General features: G+C 39.4%; 1 protein-coding gene across 1 annotated transcript in view; it reads right to left on the bottom strand.

Annotated features, from left to right (window-relative positions):
- LOC136719163 (phosphofurin acidic cluster sorting protein 2) overlaps positions 1–20,576 on the bottom strand; it is a 156,988-nt gene that overhangs the window by 75,938 nt on the left and 60,474 nt on the right. The window lies entirely within an intron of this gene.

Genomic DNA, 20,576 nt, shown 5'->3' with positions numbered 1-20,576 from the left:
TGTCATATCTATCATATTTTTTAAGTGGTGTAATTTGTTTTATAAATATTTTTTCAATATGTCCCGTTTTCTTCTTTTCAATATCTGGTCACCCTATAAGACTATCTGTTAGATATTGTAAAAAAAAAAACTTTTCAGTCTAAAGTTTATTGCGCTTAATGTTTAAAGTATTTCAGTCTCCAGTTTTGAACACTAAATCCCAGAATGCCGAGCGTGTCAGAATGCGTTTTGACCTTTCGTGTCTCACATTCACTTCCTAGGGCAGCTGTACCTAACGACAATGAATGGTAACGCTGCCAGTAAAGTTCAGGTGTACGGTTACAGCCTGGCCACGTGGAGGTGCACCTAAACGTGGCCAGTGGAAACGGGGTATAAGTTAGCAAGGGTTTTCTTGGCCTGCCGCACAACAGCACTGCACTTTTCACAGGATTCATGTAAGCATTCTCTGTCAAGTTACTACAGAGGGTTCAAATTGCAAAGTTCAAAAAGGAAATCATTCTTATTCATAATTACAAAAAGCAATAATTATAGACAAAAAAACGAATCACAGATACTCGAATAAATACTTTAAACTCCACTCTAATGTTTTTACTTTTGTCTGATGTGTTAGTAGGTATGAGTCCTTCAAGATGCACTTTGCGTTTCAGTCAGGGGGGGAAAAAAATAAGTACAGGTTTTGACATTAATTGACCATAGAGTTCAACTTGTGCAAAGAGTCAAACAGAAGCCTAGCCGAGAAAGAAAACAGTAAACAAAAACTGCTTGAGCAGCACATATCTGCTTGCTCTTCAGGCAGTCAGCGTCTGGCCAGTTTAACATGATCAACAGCTATTTGCCTGGTTACAGGAGGTGAACAGCAGCCGGGATTGCATGACAAATTACCTGAGACCAGAGAGAAAGCACTAACACCCATGGCTTGACGCATTCTGCTCAAGACACCTCTACCTCCCATGGCTCTCAATATAGTCGGACAAATGGAGTGAACCAATCAGATATGTCTGCTTTTCATTACACAGTATTGATTGATGATAGCCAGTGATTGCTGAAAGTCTGAAACTTTCCCACACCATACTTTTTAGAAAGCTGAATAGCTTTAGCTTGTTCACCCTTTTGCAACTGCTCAATAATTTCAGTTTTCCAGCTCAAGTGGAATACTTTTGAATTTGTTGGGGGATGTGCTTTGCTGGGTTAATAAGGCCATACAGGTCCAAGGGGTTTGACATAAGAGGCTTCTACTGTAGTAGCATTTACAAAAGAGTACAGTGAGTTTACATCAAGGAAGGAGATAAAATATAATGATTGTGTTTCAGTAAATTTCAGCCCCCAGGCAAGAGGAAGGTCAATGTTTTTACTTTGCACAGTAAAAAGACCAATTAAATGTAACATTTAAACTGGTTTCTAAAAAGTGAAGGATAAAAACAGTAATGCTTAAAGAGTGTTATGGACAAATGAAACCGCATCAGAATTTTTCAGCTGCTGGAGGATACAGTATGGGAGAAGAAAAGCAAAGAAGAGACTGTAAAGATGTTGTGAAGGACATATGAATACGGAAACATGAATATTGGTACATGTAATGGTAACTAAATAACTAAATTTACATGCAACATCTGTAGAAAGCTATTTGACCTGAAAAATCTCTTCTTCCTTAAAAAGTCCATATAAGAAGTTCAATTTAGATCAAAGGAACAAACTGTGTTACACTCATATATTATTATATTTTATTTTTGTTAGGCGCCCCCTAACCCAGGGTGAAGTAGTCCGTCTTAAAAAATGCATTTATTTTTTTTCAAGATTATGGTCCCACCTATTTTAAAGTTCACCAGCCGCTACTGAGGGCAAATTATAGCATTTGCTGACATAGGAAGTCTTTATATGTGAACTAAACTAAATGTATTGCCTAATAAAAATGCATGAAATATGACTGTCTGTACATGTGTGTGCACCTTTCATCCCCCCCCCCCCCCACAACCTTTATCCTAATTTATTTAATCTCAAAGGAGTGGGTTTAAATATATATATGTATATATATATATATATATATATATATATATATATATATATATATACACACTCACCTAAAGGATTATTAGGAACACCTGTTCAATTTCTCATGAATGCAATTATCTAACCAACCAATCACATGGCAGTTGCTTCAATGCATTTAGGGGTGTGGTCCTGGTCAAGACAATCTCCTGAACTCCAAACTGAATGTCTGAATGGGAAAGAAAGGTGATTTAAACAATTTTGAGCGTGGCATGGTTGTTGGTGCCAGACGGGCCGGTCTGAGTATTTCACAATCTGCTCAGTTACTGGGATTTTCACGTACAACCATTTCTAGGGTTTACAAAGAATGGTGTGAAAAGGGAAAAACATCCAGTATGCGGCAGTCCTGTGGGCGAAAATGCCTTGTTGATGCTAGAGGTCAGAGGAGAATGGGCCGACTGATTCAAGCTGATAGAAGAGCAACTTTGACTGAAATAACCACTCGTTACAACCGAGGTATGCAGCAAAGCATTTGTGAAGCCACAACACGTACAACCTTGAGGCGGATGGGCTACAACAGCAGAAGACCCCACCGGGTACCACTCATCTCCACTACAAATAGGAAAAAGAGGCTACAATTTGCACAAGCTCACCAAAATTGGACAGTTGAAGACTGGAAAAATGTTGCCTGGCCTGATGAGTCTCGATTTCTGTTGAGACATTCAGATGGTAGAGTCAGAATTTGGCATAAAAAGAATGAGAACATGGATCCATCATGCCTTGTTACCACTGTGCAGGCTGGTGATGGTGGTAAAATGGTGTGGGGGATGTTTTCTTGGCACACTTTAGGCCACTTAGTGCCAATTGGGCATCGTTTAAATGCCACGGCCTACCTGAGCATTGTTTCTGACCATGTCCATCCCTTTATGACCACCATGTACCCATCCTCTGATGGCTACTTCCAGCAGGATAATGCACCATGTCACAAAGGTCGAATCATTTCAAATTGGTTTCTTGAACATGACAATGAGTTCACTGTACTAAACTGGCCCCCACAGTCACCAGATCTCAACCCAATAGAGCATCTTTGGGATGTGGTGGAACGGGAGCTTCGTGCCCTGGATGTGCATCCCACAAATCTCCATCAACTGCAAGATGCTATCCTATCAATATGGGCCAACATTTCTAAAGAATGCTTTCAGCACCTTGTTGAATCAATGCCACGTAGAATTAAGGCAGTTCTGAAGGCAAAATGGGGTCAAACACAGTATTAGTATGGTGTTCCTAATAATCCTTTAGGTGAGTGTATATATATTTATTTATTTTTTATTTATTTTTTAAATCAATGGTATTTAATTTTAAGATTTCTTGTCCTTGTCCTGATTCCTGCTATGTTTTATTACGCTTGTGAAAGTAATACAACAAACAGAATAGGATATCTAGCATCCAAAATACTAATCTGAGTTAAAAGCCTATCCTGTGTGTTGATGGCATTGGTAAATAATTTATGGTTCACATTTCTGGCTGGGGTAGGATCACAGCATCTCCCTCTCTCTCACTCTGAGCTGCAGAAGATTTCTCCTCTGTCACAGGGTACACCACAGAGGGCAATTTAACACTGGTACAATCACAAATAAAAGACAGCAGATTCCTAGCGAAAAAACAATATGCTAGCTTAGCAGAAAGCCAGCCACCTGACTGCACACATTCTCCATGGGGTACACGTGACTTCAGACCACAGGGAACTGAAAAACAGACATTTAGGAATGAAGCTAGTGGCACATAAGGAAGCTTATTTGACAAAGCAGTGAAAGCCACTATGAAAAGGAGTGAGAAGACAGTGTGGGGAGAATTCTAATTGCTCTGTTACATTGAGCACAGGATATAGCCATAGCACAGGGTTAATCTCTCAAAGCCATCCCTTTGGCCTAGACTGCTTTTCTCTTTTAAAATCAAACTTTAGTTTACATCTTTACTCAATTGATCTCATTGACAATCTTACGGATCACTGTTTCGATCTTTTCTTCAGCAGTTTTGAAAAGGGAATGGAACCTTTCCACAACTGCCACTTAAAAAATAAAAAATAAACAATAAGAGAAATCAAGAAGCATACAGATTTGCTTTAATTTCTTGATTCTAACAGCCATTTCACAGCTGCTGGTTTTATGAACACAGCAAGCCCAGGAGGCTAGGACACATGACGTACACATTGAAATAGAAGATCAGTATTGCTGTGTTTCAGTTTTTAAAAGTCAAATAAATAAGTAAAGAAAAATAAGTCTAATATTGCCATATGGCTGCAAACAGATCTGGATAGGCATTTTATTTTTTGCTTTTTATGCATTTTAAAAGGCAAATGTTGCACTTCACTTCTGATATTGCAGTGAAAACAACAACAAACGGCACTTACAAATGTGTCCATTTATATAAGGCCACTAGCTTATTACTAACCTAATCTTGTTGAAGTAGTAAGTTTCCCTAAAAGTTCCTGCCACACAAAATTGAAAAGAGCTTTCCCCCATAACAATCTAGGTCTCCAAGATGTTTTTAGGCAGTCTGCTGTACACAAAGCTACTGCTGACCTTATTTTAACATGACTTTAGGCTAATGCACTAAAAATGAAACCGGTCACAGTAATGGCAGATTGAAGCTGCTGAAACACCAAAATTAGTAGATGTATACAGACGAGTATCACACCAACTGAATTCAACTGTTTTTTCACTTTGGTAACATCTTCATAAATGGCATAGTCTTCTACATCTGGTAAGAACTATAAAAAAAATGTATTCATACAAAATAAATGTATTTGATATTGATTGCTTATAAAGCATGTTGGATGCCTGTAGTACTATTACAAGGTCACCTTAATTTGAGGTTTTTTTTTAAACTAACTGTAGTTCTACACCTCATTTGCTAACCTCTCCACAATATGTAGCACTTTTTCTTGCTGAATTTGTTCCCATTGACAAATATGTCAGGCTGTAATAATTATAGTTATAAACTAGAAGTTGCATGCAACTTTTAAGGCTTCCATGTTGTATCAGTAGGTTTCAGATATGAGCAGGCATTTGCAGTTTAAATGGATGTGTTATTAAATGTGTAATTTTCAATTTCAATTAAATGTATTAAACATTTTCAATCTTTTGTCATTTGTAGTGCACATTTCAGTGTCACTGGACTACAATATTAATTTCTTGCTGGCATGCATCAATTCTGTAAGGTTCCATTGCATTTTTACTTAATTCTAGCATACATGTGAAGTTTTCATTATTGTGTCATTTAAAATGCCGAATGCAAGTCTCATGTTTGGCCACATGATGGAAGTAGAGGTCTACATAAGGAATGTCATGATGTGGCTGAAATGTGAAGCTTTCATTTTGGTTGGTCTACAGAAGCCAGATTTTGTGTCCTATCAACTTGGCTTCATCAACTTTGACAGATCTTTCTACTAGTTCAATCACTGACAATTTAAGTACATTAGGCTATAGTTCTGAAGATATTTGCTGTCATAAGTGACATAATGTAACACAATTTGGTGAGTTTTTGAATATTGCTGATAGGTTTTTCTGGGGTCAATTTCATGCTTCTATAAATATGTGTATTTTGCATTTGTGCACAGTCATTTTCTTGTGGCTGCCATATTGTTCCACACAGTCACTTGCCTCTTGCAGATGTGATAGATAGATGGTATTTCATTTGTGCACGCAGACATATGTTAAATCCAACATTGCGGCTTAACCATGTACCTCACAAACTTAATTATCAGGTTTTATGTTCAATGCACAGACATAGACGTAGGTGCTGAGTTTCATGTGCATACTGCATTCCAGTGTAGAGGTAATGTGATACTTGTCTGAAGCGACGCATACGTTTTATTTCACTGGCCCACAGCACCCATGGTTTTCACTGCGACAACTAGCCTTTAACACTCCTGGTAGGACTCTGTACTAGTGTCATGCATGCCAATTTGTGTCACAGTGGGTATAAGTGGCATGCATTAGAAGGCACCAAAGCTGGAATCAGAGAATGCTACATGGCGGACAAAGCGTGCACCCGGGGAACTTCTGATGAACAAGCATAATAGTGTGGCATAAGGTTTGCATGTGTATGAAGTGGCATATGCACGTGCCATTAGGTTTTGGAGAAGAAGATTTTTGTTGCATTTCACAATTTAGATTCCTATCACAATATTTAGCAACACCATGACACCAGCATGTGAAGTTTTCACTGCATTTGTAGGTATAAGTGTTTCTACAACACTTGCAAGTTTCGTGAGTTTTCATGCATTTATAAGCGTTTTATGGACATTTGAAAGTTTCAAGCTTTCTGCATTGAAGATACAGGAAGCAATTTCCAAGTTTGTCCTCATGATGGAGGTAGAGGTCTACATAACGAATGTCAGTATATGGTTGAGGCTGTCTTTTTCATTGGTGTATAGCAGTCATGTTTTTTGTACAATCAACTTGGCTTTTTCAACATTGACAGATGTTTGTACTAGTGTTAAACACTGAAAATGTAAGCACTGTAGGCTTAACTATGCTGTAGATATTCAATTCTGCATGTAACATGGCCTTCAGTATTGGTACCAGCGCGCCGTGTCACCTTTGGGGACAAAACTCACCACAATCAAGCATAACATTGTAATTGATTAGTGTACCAAGTTTGGTGAGTTTTTGAATATGGCTCATGGGTTTTTTCTGGGGTCAAATTTCATGCTTTTATAAATATGCGTATTTTGCATACGTGCTCAGTCATTTGCTTGTGGCTGCCATGTTTTTGCACACAGTCACTTGCCTTTTGCACATTTGATAGATTGCAGTATCTATGTAATACATGCACAGTTTCAGGGCACTGTGCTTTATCGTTCTGGAGTAGTAACCGTTTTCATGTTCGCACGCGGATTCATGTTAAATCCAACATTACAACTAAACCGTGTATCCCACAAACTTCATTCTCTGGTTTTCTCTTCATGGTAGAGGCATACACACATGTGCAGAGTTTCATGTGTGTACTGCATTCCAGTGTCCAGGAAATGTGTAACTTGTCTGAAGCGACGCATACGTTTTTCTTCATTGGCCCACAGCACCCATGTTTTTTACTGGGGCAACTCGCCTTTAACAACCTTGGTAGTACTCTGTAGTACTGTCATGCATACCAATTTGTGGCACAGTGGGTGTAAGTGTCTTGGAGTAGAAGGCACCAAAGCTTGAATCAGAAAACGCAGCCTGGCGGACAAACCGTGAGACCGAGCAACTTCTGATGAACAAGCGTAACAGTAGGGCATAAGGTATGCATGTGTATGAAGTGGCATATGCATGTGTCCGTTGGTTTTGGAGAAGAAGATTTTTGTAGCATTTCACAATTTCGACACTCATCGCAACATGGCGGTGGCACCATGTGACCGACACGTGTAGTTTTCACTGCATTTGTAGGTATAAGATGTGTCTACAACACATCTCACGAGTTTCGTGAGTTTTCATGCATGTTTGAGCATTTTAGGGACATTCGAAATTTTGGCGGAAGGAAAAAAAAAAATAATAATAAAAATCCTAACAAAAACAATAGGCTTCCAGCACTTCGTGCATGGAAGCCTAATAATCAACCAATGAATACTCAATTCTCATTTGTACGACTTCTCGGGAAATCTTACGGCAAAGGTGTTACAGGAACTCCAGGAGACTTCCAGTGCATGGCTCCATTAATTTTATGAATCATGAATGTCTTTATAATCTTTGATTTGAATGGAAATAAAAAGCTAAAAGACAATTAAGACAATAGAATAATTATCTGCAATGGGTAATAAGTATAATAATAATAATAATAATAATAATAATAATAATAATATATTCAGATTCAAGCAAGAAAACAGGACTCAAAATGAACTTGCGTAAAACCAAAGTCAGGTTTAACAGCTTTGTTAAACCTAAGTAAACTGAAGTAGATCAATGAATACTCACAGAAGTCAAATATTATACCTTGGACAACAATTCAGATTGAGATATTATGGAATAAATCAAAAGAAGAGTGAAAATGGGATGGGGTGCATCTGGAAGAAACAGCATGCTGCTGTAAGGAGATCTACACATCTGACTGTAGATCGATGCATACTATCAGTACTCACTTAAGGCTGTGAAACCTGGTCAAAAAAACTGTGGATGACAGAGACATATGGAATGACATGCATGAAAATGAATGGATTCAAGAACAAACCAAAATATGTAAAATCATTTAAGAAATAGCAATGGATTGGACACATTGCAAGAAAACAGAAGAAAGGACCAATGGCTATTGAATGGATCCTAAGAGATTAAAAAATACCTAGAAGATTTACACATAGAAGATGAGAAGATGAAATAATAAAATTAGCATACATGACATGGAAAAGGGAAGCTGAAGATCAAAGCAAGTGGAAACATCTTGGGGAGGCCTTCATCCAGCAGTGGATCGATATAAGCTGATGATGTCGGATACAGATATAAATATATATTCATATTTATAAATATAAATATATAATTATATTTTGTTAATTGTATATGTTACAAACAGTTGCCATTATGTAATTATATCACCACTTGAATGAAAAACTCCCCACCCCACCACTCCTCATTTTCAAAGCAGCCCACACTGCCATTGATTCACTGTCACTGCAACTTGAGTCAATTGATTTATTTTCATTCAAACTTAAATCTTATACCTTCAGAGTTGGATTACAGATCTTATCTAGAGCTCCAACAATCTAGAAGGTGGTGGGAGGGTTCACACAGCCCACAGCTATTGATGAAAGCACTAACAAGTTCTGACAGTAGCGACTGGAGCACCAATGTAATAAATTAAAAGGCATATTCATAAAAACATAAAAGTTGTATGTTGAAGACAGAGGATTTCAAACAGAGAAAATTTAACCAAAGGACACATCTCTCAAGGTAGATCTAATTTCTCTTTCTGTATTGTTCCAATAGATCATTGCTATTGGAACTGAACTAATCCAGCCAATATGGTGAAAGGCATTGGCTACTGTGTGTTTTGTTGGAGCCCCTAGAGCCATACACACACACACAATAGTCATAGTGTTTCGACTGGATAGTGAAGAAGATCAGAAAGGAAAGAAAAATTCTTGGTGCATGAAGTTCTGAGTGCCAGCCCAGTTAGCTCACTCCTGGGCCTGATCCAGTCACTCTAGAGCAGAACACAACCTCGCTCGAAAGCAGGCATTCACACAAAAATATTCACATGGCTTTCCCAAGAAAGATGCACACCTCAATTTTGGCTGGACGTTTAAGGGAAATTTAGTGAGAATTTTTAGATTTTTGTCTTTTAAGCCAAAATAATGGCAAAGTGTACCCAATCCTGCAACTAAAATCTGTATCCATCTGGGGATATAAAGAACACGTTTGCAGTCTGTTTTCTACTCAATATGAACTGAAATACGCGCACAGCTTTCAAACTCCTGCCAGAAACAAGTACTTTGGTTGCTTTATGCAGACCATAATCATTGTTTATGCAGTACTTCATAAAATGGTTTTATGCCATTCATCTTTTGTCTTTCTGTCATTGTGTGTATTACGCTGCTACATAATATGCATAAACAGGGGAAAGTGAAATGTTTTAGATGCAAAGGAAAGTTGGAATTTTCAAAAAAGTGCTCTCTAAAGTGTAATTTAGATTCAATTAGTGTTATTGGGAAAGCAAGCTCTTCATCAGGTACCAATGTGTGGCTTTAAATCATATACTAGTAAATCAATCCGTTTCATGAAACCATGAAAAAAAACGTGTTTTGTTAAAAGTACGTTTTGCATTTATATAAAACAAAATGGGAGGGACATGTAGTGCATTCATCAGCTAAATAACAAATCCCAGCATGAATGATGTAGCCTAATAAAGCAAGATCTTTATTCCTAACCGAGGAATACGTTAACCTTTTGACAAACCTACAAACCTACAGAGCGTAGAGCTGTGCAGGTGGGGGGGATAAGAGTTCCACACTTTCAAATTTTCTTGATTATCTTTACACTAAATACATTCATTGTATTACTTAGAATAAACTACCACTGGTACTGAACAAGTACCCCAGTTTTCCAATGGCACCACTTACATTACAGTTTTTCTGGAATATAATGTTACATTTGGCTGGGCTAGGAATAAAATACTTAAATGCATCTTTGTTACAACTTTGATTTAAGTTTTGCACTTACTGAATCTAATTAATATTGAAGATCCTCCATGTACTCTGCACTCTGGATATTCCTCTTTTCAAGTATATTATCACCCATGAGCTGGATTAAAATGTTATTTATATACAATGTTTTGTACAAAGTTTAAAAAAATAAATACTTCAGTTCTATTTTTATATATCATCAGCCGCAAAACTTCAAAATAAATATTAGAAAGTTAATTTCCCTTAGGACCATTTTCAGTATTTATTGCAAGTAAAACTTGATTTACGAGTAATTTTGCTATCCAGCATCACATAGGTCAAAGGATGGAAAAAGACATCTCAATTTGTGATAAATGCAAGGCACATTCATATTTGGCTCGTTATAAAGCAATGCAACTATGTATTCTCTGAAGAACCCCTACATTTAAGCACTGCAGACAAAGCAGCTAGACTAATGAAAATTGCTGTACCAATTATTTTCTTCCATATAATATTAATAGTCTGTGATTTGAGCACATATTAAATTTAAATTAAACTTTAAACTGTCTCATTGCCACGTGTTTCTACCAATTGGAAGTTTGATATAATACTAATGTATTCATTTAAATATGTATATATTTTAAAGAAGCATGAAAATGTGATTCCAAGTGGTGATAATTGCACTAATGTAGCTACGTTAGAACAATGGATATCAGAACTTGATCCAGCAAAACAATTAGTAAAGTTAAGTAGAGCTGGGAAACATGTTGACGTAATTTGTCAACTTTGCTCAAGATATGAAGATAAATTGCGTAGCCTAGGGAATTGAGAGAGATGACAGAAGACATACTAATATTAATTACATTAAATAATATGAAGCAGTTGTATTATGTGCAGGTCAGAGCCCCCACTTGGCTTCGAAACCACACCATCACAGGCACAACCCCCGAGCGCTCTGCACCACACAGCTCCACTCAGCAGAGCAACAAACTAAACTACAAACTACATCAGAGAAGAGCTATGAATGTTACAATTTTGAATGGTCCACCTAAAGTTTTACTCCTTAGTTAAGGGAAGAAAAAAAATTATATATATAACTGTTTTTGTTAGTAACTGTTAAATTAGTTATATCTCCTGTGAGAAAAAAAGACTGGGTCCCTTTAAAAACAGGGCCAGGACACTACATTGTCCAGAATCCACTGCTCTGGCATTAGAGGGGGGAGGCGGAGCCAGGCACTATATAAAGAAGCAATGCAGAGCAGTCAGGGCGGTTCGTACTAACAAAGAACAATGGACTTTCCCAACATTGCTAGGGGTTAGAGACACAACCCCAAGTTCAATGCGAAACTTTAGAGGTGAGGAGTTAGAACTGTGTTTGGCGTATTGAACTCTTTATGAGGATTGTTTGTTTTTATTTACTTAGTGGGGGTAAACGTGTGTGATTGTGAGAAAAACAGGGGCATCAAATCCTGCACTCCCCAGCGTTGTTGACGCTCACCAGCAGGGGCACAAAGTCCTGCACTCCCCTGCTTACTCCATGCTCACCAGCAGGGGTGCTACGTCCTGCATTCCCAGCTAAAGACGACTGTGAATTGGTTAACTGCTGCTGTGATCAGAGTGAAGAAGCACCCTAGAGGCCCAACTACAGGTGGGGGCCGGTCACACTTGGTTTTAGCAGTGGGATCTTGAGACGACGGCCAGTGACTCCGTCTCACTCACGTTAAGGAAGGAACATGGCAGAGCTAGATGTGCTAGTCAGAGCTCTGGTAGCAGCAACTGCAGCACAGCAAGAGAATACCAGGGTGCAACAGCAGACCAACCGTATTCATGCACAGCAGCTTGAGGTTACCCAGCCGGAAGTGGCCTCCATAAGGGCCCAACTGGGTACCATGGCAACTCCTAGTGCTGGAGCTATACGTCCCTCCCATGTCTTTAGAAGATGACAAAGGAAGATGATGTGGAGGCCTTCCTGCTGGCCTTTGAGAGGGAGGCGCCTTCCAGGGAGGCATAGCCCCAAGCTAAATGGGCAGGGATTGTGGCACTTTTCCTATTGGGGGAAGCCCAAAAGGCCTACAATGATTTGGCTCTGGATCTTGCAGATGACTACAAGCACCTCAAAGCCAAGATCCTGGCTCGGGCAGGGGTCATGTCGGCTGTATGGGATTCTACCCAGATCACAAATGTTCGACCTGATTCACCTGGTGACCCGATGGCTACAACCTGAGCTTAATAGTGCTGAAAAGATGATGGAAATATTAGTCATAGACAGGTACCTGCAAGCTCTGCCCGCCCCCTTGAGAAAATGGGTGGGTCAGGGAGAATCCCATTGTGAGGTCCCATATGGAGCTAGCTCAGGAACATCAAGCAGGCCAATATAATAAAAAGGCTACCTGCAGACAATTCGCTCCTGGAGACAGGGTGAGGATGTTGGTGCGAACTCCAGAGAGTAAGTTGTTCACCCGATGGCAGAGGCCCTATGAGATCCTGTGGGGGATGTTAGCTATAAGGTTCATCAGCCTAACAGGAGGAAAACTGAACAGATATACCATGTGAAGCTCCTTAAATCCTGGGTGGAACAGGAGGTCATTTTGGCAGAGGTATTAGGGAAGGAACAGGGACACCCAGTAGAGTTGCACCCCATCAACATCAGTCCCGAATTATATTCCCAACAGATCAGAGAAGTTGAGGAATTTGTATTTAGAATTTGAGATGTCTTCTCCAGTGTTCCTGGAAGAACCTCTCTGATCCAACATTATATCTACACACCCCCAGAGATCCCGGAGGCCCACCGTCAGGATGTTATCTGGGAGGTGGACGCAATGTTACAATTAGACGTAATAGAAGCATCCTCTAGTCCATGGAACAGCCCCATAGTAATGGTCGCCAAACCCAATGGAACTTGGTGATTTTGTAACAAATCTCAGCAATTGAACCAAGCCTCCAAATCTAAATTTAATTTTCGGTTTCATTTTCTGCTATTAATTCTGATATATATATATACAAAATCACCAAGTTCCATTGGGTTTGGCGACCATTACTATATATATATATATAATGTTTTATTTTTTCATTATCATTAAGGAGAGTGATAGAGAAATTAGCAAGAGTTGGGGGATGGTACAGTTTTGCATTTGCCAGACTTAATGTAATTAACAACAATAACAATTAAAAACTTGTATATAAACACTCACCTAAAGGATTATTAGGAACACCATACTAATACTGTGTTTGACCCCATTTTGCCTTCAGAACTGCCTTAATTCTACGTGGCATTGATTCAACAAGGTGCTGAAAGCATTCTTTAGAAATGTTGGCCCATATTGATAGGATAGCATCTTGCAGTTGATGGAGATTTGTGGGATGCACATCCAGGGCACGAAGCTCCCGTTCCACCACATCCCAAAGATGCTCTATTGGGTTGAGATCTGGTGACTGTGGGGGCCAGTTTAGTACAGTGAACTCATTGTCATGTTCAAGAAACCAATTTGAAATGATTCGACCTTTGTGACATGGTGCATTATCCTGCTGGAAGTAGCCATCAGAGGATGGGTACATGGTGGTCATAAAGGGATGGACATGGTCAGAAACAATGCTCAGGTAGGCCGTGGCATTTAAACGATGCCCAATTGGCACTAAGTGGCCTAAAGTGTGCCAAGAAAACATCCCCCACACCATTACACCACCATCACCAGCCTGCACAGTGGTAACAAGGCATGATGGATCCATGTTCTCATTCTTTTTATGCCAAATTCTGACTCTACCATCTGAATGTCTCAACAGAAATCGAGACTCATCAGGCCAGGCAACATTTTTCCAGTCTTCAACTGTCCAATTTTGGTGAGCTTGTGCAAATTGTAGCCTCTTTTTCCTATTTGTAGTGGAGATGAGTGGTACCCGGTGGGGTCTTCTGCTGTTGTAGCCCATCCGCCTCAAGGTTGTACGTGTTGTGGCTTCACAAATGCTTTGCTGCATACCTCGGTTGTAACGAGTGGTTATTTCAGTCAAAGTTGCTCTTCTATCAGCTTGAATCAGTCGGCCCATTCTCCTCTGACCTCTAGCATCAACAAGGCATTTTCGCCCACAGGACTGCCGCATACAGGATGTTTTTCCCTTTTCACACCATTCTTTGTAAACCCTAGAAATGGTTGTGCGTGAAAATCCCAGTAACTGAGCAGATTGTGAAATACTCAGACCGGCCCGTCTGGCACCAACAACCATGCCACGCTCAAAATTGCTTAAATCACCTTTCTTTCCCATTCAGACATTCAGTTTGGAGTTCAGGAGATTTTCTTGACCAGGACCACACCCCTAAATGCATTGAAGCAACTGCCATGTGATTGGTTGGTTAGATAATTGCATTCATGAGAAATTGAACAGGTGTTCCTAATAATCCTTTAGGTGAGTGTATTTTTTTTAACAAGAGCAGAGTGCTTCACAGAAAGCAATGCAATTAACAATAAGTGAAATATAAATCATAAAGCAGGTAATTAAGTTATACAAACAATTAGTCTCAAAGTGATTATATTCAATCAATAACATCTAAAAGACAAAAGCAACACTTAAAGATAATAAACAAGCATAAACACTCCCTTAGTCCATGGGCAATATTGTGTCCCGTCTGGTCTACAGGGAAGTTGCCGTTTGCAGACAGCAAGTCTTCATTGATAAAGTGCGCAGTGAGATAAGATGCGGTCGTTCGTCCTGCTCAACCACAAGTCTGCTGTTGTGTCGTCATAATCCACGTGTGTCAATTCCGTCCCAACTTTAAACCTGCATTCAATGCACAGATCTGTGGGATTGCAACTCGACTACAATATGTGCGAGAGGGATTGTACATCTCCTCTCCAGCGGTCAGATGAGCTTTTTAAACCCCTCTTTGGTCACTGCTTTAAAAGGCACGATGTCTTTAGCGAGGTAATGGGTTATGGCGTTACTGATCTCCTGGTGCCTTCGTGAGGTCTTTTCATATGGTGTAACAGCTGCAAACAACTCTGAAATTGTACTTTGCTGTTGCTTGCTACTAGACTGAGTGTCACTGGCAGGACTTTCGGTCGACTTTTAGCAACGCACTCCTCAAATAGCCGGCTGCGGTGCTTTTTCAAGTGCTGGTGGAGGTTTGTTGTATTCCCACCTGTTGTGGCAACAATTCCACGACAGCTCTTGCAAATGACCTTCTTCTGTTCGGTGTCTGTCACGAAATAATCCCATATTACAGAAGTGCAGTTTTTCTTTGGTATTAATTCGCCTAATGATCGATCTGACTCTGCAGACGCCATAATCCCACTGCACCGCGCTTTGCTGTTTGTTTTTAATGGGGGCGTGTACGCAGTTGGCTGGGCAGCGCTGATTGGGGAGGACAGAGGTGCGCTCACTCAATTGCTTAATAAGACTGCCACACAAAGAGGGCAGTCATGCTTTTGCTTTGGGACAGACTCGCTGCATATTGTTCATATCGCATCCACATCGCAGCCCTTGCGATTAGCTAATCACAACGTTTCAAATCGCGATTGTGATTCAAATTTCGATTAATCGTTCAGCCCTATACATGTCTGTCACTCCTTTCTACTATATTACTGTGGCTCTTGTGCTGTATCTTGCCAACAATGGAACTGTAAGAAGATAATTTGTCTTATTTCAAAACCAAATATACATTCTATAAAACCATTTAAGCTGTTGCACAGAACCTAAAGGAGGATAAATGCAGAAATACAACTCAGCCTTCTATAAGACTTTCCAAACAAATTGCTGCTTGGTAAGTACATTTTATGGAGAAAACCTTCAACATTATCTCTTGAGATGGAACAAAATACATACTTTAATGGGATAGGGGTGTTTAAAACTGACAGTTTTAGTCACTAATGCTAATCAAATGGAGTGAAGAGATACTCCATCTGAATGACACATTCATAATAACTAAAACATATTTTGATTAGAAAGACCACAGCTTGTATTTCCCCATTGCATGGTATCTGAAAGGATGTTTACCCTAATCCCAGACCATCTTTATTAGCAGGCTTCCAGTGATTAAAGAAAAACAAAGCAAAATGATAGGTAAGTTCCTCTGGTGGTTCCAAACATTGTCTCTTCACAAATCTCAGCTGATTTAAGATATTAGTGCTCCTCAGTTAAAATTAAGAAATGTATGAATAGTGAAATCGTTTCTTAATCAGCTCAGTATTACTTTTTCATTAAAAATGTATTAATGAGTAAAATGCTGGACACAACCTCCAAAATTTGCAGCATAGAAATGTAATCACATTATGAACATGGGTAACTACTGAAAGGCTGTGCTCTTATCCTATGCATTTCCTGCATTGTAAATTAAATACTAAAGGCCTTTGCCCACTGGGTCCAACGATGCCTCTGATTTGTACATGCGTGAAAAGAGAAAAAAACATGTGCATCCCTATCTGAGTCCATCATTGTCATATGACAGTGATGTGTCAATTTTGGAATCAAAAAGAGTTCAATTCGATCCAATTTTACGTGCATTAAAAATTACATTGACATTGAAAACAATGGGAAGACATGGATTGATGCACTTCATTTGTGTCCTTTGGAAAAGCTTATCATCTGTGTGTAAATATAGACCACGGGTCTCACAATCAATCCCTGGAGGACCGTGTGTATGCTGGCTTTCGTTCCGACAAAGTCCTCAATTGGTCTAATTGTTTAATTAGCTAGATACATTTAAACAAATGCACTTTTAGACCAACTGTAAAATACCTCACTATTTTTTTAAATGTCAAATTGAATAATTAATTAGACAAATTATGTAATTGAGGACTTGGTTGGAACAAAAACCAGCATACACATGGCCCTCTGGGGATTGATTTTGAGACCCCATAGACAATATATGGCAAGCTGTCGCGGAGGAGCTGGGCATGAATGGTACCTATTGATGTAGTTAGAATTCTCCTAGAAAGTGTTTAAGTCTGCGTACCTGGTGTAGTTTTAATGGATCCAATGACCCTGGTGGACAACGTTTCACAATGAATTACAGTGAAAGGATGGGAGAATGTGGGAATGCTAAACCAATACATATACACAAAGAGTACAACAGTCTGAAATGATCTAATCATCGTCTAAATGATTCAGGGTGCACAATGCAGTTGGCACCATGCTGTGTGAGAAACCTGCTCTGGCTGAATGAAGCAAGTGAGTGAAATGTGTTTTATATTTCCACTGGTCTTAGGCCCTTACTGCTATGAGAGGGGCACATCACACAGAGCACATCCATGAATAACAACTGTCCCTAGCTGAGACAATTCAACCCTTTTCCCTACACACTACTCCTCCTCCTCCCTTCTACCCTACATGAAAACTGTGCACTTAGGAGTTTCCTTTTAGAGGCACACCAACCTGAAAACACTCCCAGATGTACAGTATAGTATTAGTATAGTATACTGTATAGATTTTGATAGATGGAAGTATTGAACTCCAACATTTTGGAGAACAGTCACGAAACAGGTTAATCTATATCCAGGAGGTGTTCACTGCTGTGTTCAAAGGAGAAGCAACAGTAATGTACATATGGAGCTTTAGAAGCACCGTTTTGCATTGCTTCCAAAAGACTGGGACACTCCTACAAGCACTGCGTTGTGGATAACATTCAATGTGGGAATCTATTGCCTGCATTTATTGCATCTATGCCCAGTAATGCAGACAAATATCACTGACCCCTTCCCAACAAGCTATCAAGACCAGGAACATTTAGCTACCTACTTAGCACAAAAAGCAAACAGATATAATTAGAGACCATAGTATTATAACATTACTGTCTAAACTAGCAGGTTGCATAAAATAAATCTCCTTAGTTTTCCCCCTCAAGCATCCCTTGAGTTTCAGGGTGTTGCATAAAGCACCTTAGCGTATTGAAGTCAATGCCCTAGATAAGCTGCTATATATAACAGTTGTTCAACTTTTAGAGAATGTACCTGGCCCTAGCCTCAAATCTTCAGACTTATGCCCCTTTTCCACTGGCAGATTCGACTCTACCCTGAACCAAGTGAGCAACAAGCCGAGCTGGCCTAGTGCAGGTCGGGTATTTTACAACTGCACTACTCGAGCTGAGGCCAATGACGTCACAAGCTTACCCATTTCAAAAGCTGTGTTGCACCATGCAAATGTTTAGATTAATCCTTGTTACTATGGCTTAATTTGTAATGAATATCCTATCAGCTTTTACGGTTCTAAATAAATAAACATATCTATCGAGAGAGGCGAGAGAACAAGTTTAAAGTTACCAGACGTTGGAAGTTAAAGACCTAACTTACAAACTTACTATCGCTCGAAACAACCAGTGTAACAAATCATTTGATTCAAAACATTTTGTGTAGTTCAAACGATTTTTTACCAGTATATAAATAACAGTAGCATTTGATAAGTATTTGTAAAGTATTTTATGAATGTATTAAGTATTTGTAATGAACTTAAACCTAGTAATAGGTGACAATTTCAGTTAACTCTTCCTCCATGGCCTGATTCAGGGTCGGCTAGACAAAATTGGCTGTGGGTAATGTCCCACACCACGCCAGCCTGGTTCTCTGTCAGGTCGGATACGCCAGTGGAAAAGGGGTATTCGACTGTGTTGGTCTGGTACCATATGACTAGCTGACACTATTCAGCCACAGACAAGGTACAATGGAAGGATCGCCAAGACATAGGTGATTATTGGGAGCAAAATTGTTCCTCAACAGCTCCCCCACTGTTCTCCTAGTTCTGTGTACCTCATTCTTCTTAATTCCAGGACTTTTAGTCACAGCAAGTCAACATGATCAGGAAATAAGAGAATGATCTCATGATCAAAACTGGCTGCAGCCCACGGGAGCTTTACTGAAGGTACGTTTAACAGCCCTCGCTGCCCTGAGGCGATAAGAAACGAAATCTCAGACTCTGATCAAGTTAAGAGCAGAGACACAGTGCTCCAAAAGAGGCTAATGCAAGGTACAGTCTCCACTGGTGATGTCAATAGCAATGAGAGCAAAGGCACGAGATTCCCTTCAGGGATTGCAGGACCTTTTCAGTTGAGCCATAATTTCAAGAGACTTACATCTCTGATGCTGTGACAATCTAGGTCTTCAGGTAATTTGCACCTGAAGGTTCATCCAGTTGGGCATGCTCAGGTTTAATCTTGTTAAATGACTGAAATGTCAAACTTGCTAATATAAAGTATTAGTTGCAACCAGCTGCTGCATCAACCTTAATCACAAATGGACAAACATGTTAAGAAACCCCTACAGTTGAGGAAAGTATGAGAATTGTTAACAATCATAAATTTAAGAAAAAAATACTGTTGCTTTAAATTATATTGTTTTACACATGAAACACACTCACAAACTAAAACTAAAATTGTATTTATAACCTTATTTATTTATTAAACAAATACTAGAACATTTCCACTCCCCTCCCCCTTCAGCACATCAACACCCATCTTTGGAATTTCTGGAGATAAAGATTCCATCTAGAAGCAATCCTCAATCATGTCATAGAGAGGTGGACAACAGCACAATCCCCAGAGAGCTGATTCTGGCAGGGTTAAAGCAAGAGGAGGAACCCTCAGTACAACATTTGTATTTTAGTGGAATGCTCTCCTGTTCCTACATCATGAGTGCCAGCTAACAAGGGATCAATGGAGTTTTGCTAGTCTGTTTGTTATTTTTAGAAAACACTTTAAGCAAGATTGTAAGAGCCAGCATCAAGGTACTGAGATGATTAAACCGCTTTGATCAGTGGGCAGATGTGAACTCTAGGAAATCTAATTTGGGTTTGTCTGAAGAACAACAATGTATAGCTACTGAAGCAGTGTCTAGAGCTCTATATATCAGAAAGCTTTAAAAATAGTATTTCACTTTCACTCATCAAAAACAATCAAGCAAATATTAATGTCATCTGTGGACTGTGTAAGAAAGAATTATGCAAAAACATAAGTATAAAGTGAGCAAATACACCTTTATTTACCCTTTAGCAATCTTCACCAATATCCACCCAAAAGGGAGGACAAAATAAATAAAATAAATCCACAGCTGTATTTTACAATACAATACTACAGGGAATTAGAAATGTGTTTTATGGCTATTTAGAACATAAGAAAGTTTACAAACGAGAGGAGGCCATTCGACCCATCGTGAATCGTTTGGTGTCCATTAATATTTAAGTGATCCAAGGATCCTATCCAGTCTATTTTTAAATGGTCCCAAACTTTCAGCTTCTACCACATCGCTGGGGAGTTTGTTCCAGATTGTGACTACTCTCTGTGTGAAGAAGTGTCTCCTGTTTTCCGTTTTGAATGGCTTGAAGCCCAATTTCCATTTGTGTCCCCGGGTGCGTGAGTCCCTGCTGATCTGGAAAAGCTCCTCTGGTTTGATGTGATCAATGCCCTTCATGATTTTGAAGACTTGGATCAAGTCCCCACGTAGTCTCCTCTGTTCCAGGGTGAAAAGGTTCAGGTCCCTCAGTC

This window comes from Amia ocellicauda, chromosome 23, assembly GCF_036373705.1.
Source record: "Amia ocellicauda isolate fAmiCal2 chromosome 23, fAmiCal2.hap1, whole genome shotgun sequence".
Classification (NCBI taxonomy): Eukaryota; Metazoa; Chordata; class Actinopteri; order Amiiformes; family Amiidae; genus Amia; species Amia ocellicauda.
This window is presented reverse-complemented; position numbering and strand designations above follow the sequence as displayed.